The sequence below is a fragment of the Lactuca serriola genome, chromosome 9, assembly GCF_051521515.1.
Source record: "Lactuca serriola cultivar US96UC23 chromosome 9, Lser_US96UC23_V15, whole genome shotgun sequence".
Classification (NCBI taxonomy): domain Eukaryota; kingdom Viridiplantae; phylum Streptophyta; class Magnoliopsida; order Asterales; family Asteraceae; genus Lactuca; species Lactuca serriola.
In genome coordinates this window covers 59,312,730-59,315,594 of record NC_136416.1, presented here as the reverse complement: position 1 = coordinate 59,315,594, position 2,865 = coordinate 59,312,730, and the positions used below count along the sequence as shown (strand labels likewise).

The 2,865-nt window shown below is 37.2% G+C and overlaps 1 pseudogene; it reads right to left on the bottom strand.

The window, feature by feature from the left end:
* Window positions 1–245: 245 nt before the first annotated feature.
* On the bottom strand, window positions 246–2,605 carry LOC145076658 (pentatricopeptide repeat-containing protein At2g27610 pseudogene; annotated as a pseudogene).
* Window positions 2,606–2,865: the final 260 nt, after the last annotated feature.

Genomic DNA, 2,865 nt, shown 5'->3' with positions numbered 1-2,865 from the left:
GGTTTTTTCGGTTTCGGTTTTGTCGGTTTTAGTCGGTTTCTCGGTTTTTTGGTTTGGGTTTGCTCACCCCTAATGTTATGTCATTGACACATAATCTTAGTAGTTTAGCAGAAGATATGTTTAAAAGCTTTTCTATTGAGTATATATGAAGTTAGACCACTTATGATGAACAAATGACAATGAGATGTGCCTATGCATAGGCACATACAAAATATTACCTTGCATAAATGTGGAAAAAATTTACATTGGCCTCATTTTGAATTCAATGCATGTCAAAATCAGTACAACTGGATATGTCTTGTATTGTCCTACATAACAAATAAAAGCTCTTATAACATGCCACCAGGCACATATCCTTCATCAAACAATTGCTCATTTAATACATTCAAAACTTCCGATACACACTCCGCTTCAAAATTACCATCCTGCCCCGAAGAAAACAAATACGTTTTCTTCTTCACCTCAATCCAACTATACCCCGTGTCCTTTTTCAATACCTTATCTTTCATAACTTTCCTAACTTTCGCAATTTCATGCCACATATTTAACTCACCATAAATATTCGACAACATGATATGCGCTGAAACATCATCCGGATCAATACTAAGAATTTTCTCAGCAGCATATTTTCCCAATTCAAAATCTTTATTTATTCTACAACCCGATAAAAGACACCTCCACACCACCTTATCCGGTTTAATATCAAAACTATTTATAAAATCCAACGCCAACTTCGTTTGCCCTTTACGCGAAAACAAATTAACCATACACGCTAAATGATCGGTTCCAGGGGTAAGATCGTAATTTTTCATACAACGGAAATGGTGTAACCCTTCTTCTAGAAGCCCGGAATGACCACAAGCAGATAAAACACCAATAAATGTCACACTATTAGGTTTCACTCCACAATTCAACATCATATCATAAATTTCTAAACTTTCTTTACCATGACCATGATGCGCGTATCCATTTATCATTGTATTCCACGAAACGATGTTTTTCGAATTAAATTTATCGAAAATTACACGCGCATTCGATAATCGTCCGCATTTCGCGTACATATCAATAAGGGCACTTCCAACCACAACATTTGAATCAAATCTGTGCTTCACGATGCATCCATGTGTCTGTTTCCCCCACTCGACAGCTGGCAGATCGCCACATATGTTTAAAATGCTTGAATAAGAGTAAAGATTGAGTTCAAATCCTTTGAACAACATGTCACGAAGAAGCTGTAAAGCTTCTTCGTGACAATTTAAATTCATATGTCCAGAAATGAGTGTGTTCCATGTGACAACATCGTGTTGAGTCATTTCTTGGAAAATCTTTAAAGATTCTTGGAGAAGGGCGTTTTTGGAATAGAAGTCGATAAGTGAATTCCCGACAAAGGTGAAGGAAATGTAACCGAGTTTTGTAATTAACGAGTGGAGTTGTGTCCCGATTTTGATTTCTTTTGTGTCAATGAAAGCTCCAAGAATAGTTGCAAATGTTCTTTCGTTTGGTTTGTGATTTGAAGAATGTAATTTAAGGAAAAGATTAGTGGCTTCTTTACCTTTGCCTTGTTGGACAAAACCCTGGATGAGTGCAGTGTATGTGGTTAAATGAGGGTTGTTGACTTCATGAAAAGCTTGTAGAGCCATTTCTAGTTGACCACATTTAGCATACATGTTAACTAATCCAGTGATGACAAATTGGTCCATTCTGATTCCACATTTTATTGTGTATGAATGGAGTTGAATGCCAAGATTCATGTTTTCTACAGCAGCAGAAGCACCAAGAACAGTTGCACATGCAAATTCATTGATCTTTACTGCTGCTTTGTGGGATTTGGAGAAAATCTTTAATCCTTCTAAGTATTCTCCACATTGACAAGCACATGAAACGAGTGAAGTCCAAGAAACCTCGTTTGGGTCCAAAATTTCATTAAAAATAGACATTGCATTCTTCAGCATCCCACATTTTCCGTAGAAATTAACCAAAGAGTTTTCTACAAAACTGTTTAATTTGTTCTCTAACTTTATAATCATTGCGTGAATTTCTTTACCTGTGATCAAAACCCCTAAGTTAGCACAGGCAGATAAAGCACTGACGTAGGTGTAGTGATTCGGAGTAAAACCATCAGCTACCATTGATCTAAAACAATCCAAAGCTTCATCCGAGAAACCCATATGAGAATAAGACGAAATTAAAGTCGTCCAAGAAATAAGGTTTCTTTGAGGCATTTTATCGAACACCAGGCGCGCATCATTAATACGGTTTGTTTTACAGTACATTGTGATTAGATGGTTGTACGTATAAACATCTGGGAAGACCCCAGATTTGATAAGCATGGCGTGAACTGCTCTGCCTTTGGGAGCTGAGCTTGTATTCGTAAACGATCGTAGGAGATGAGTGAAATTCATCGGGAGATGGTGGTGTGTTGTTGTGGAGGATGTTTTCTGATGGATGTGGCCAGTGTTGCATTGGTGCTAGTCGTCAATAAAACTCGTATGGATCCTATGGGAGTTGATAGTAATCGCTGATGGCTCCCAATAAATCTCGTATGGATCCTATGGGAGTTGACAGTGACGACAGCCGCTTTTAAAAGTGTTGCACCTTTTCTTTTCTTTTTTCTCTTTTATTCAAGATATAACTATAACTACACTATATAAAAAGAGCCCATTTAGTGGCCAATGGCCATTCATTCATGAAGGTGATTTTATTTTTTATTTTTATTTTTTTTTGGGTTCGGCTGGATAATGGATATCGATTTCAACGGTAAATGAGATGAGCACTTGACATTGATAGATTTTGCTCACAATAACAGTTTTCATTCGAGTATTGGAATGCCCTCGTATGAAGCTTTATATGGAAGAAAGTGTGGGA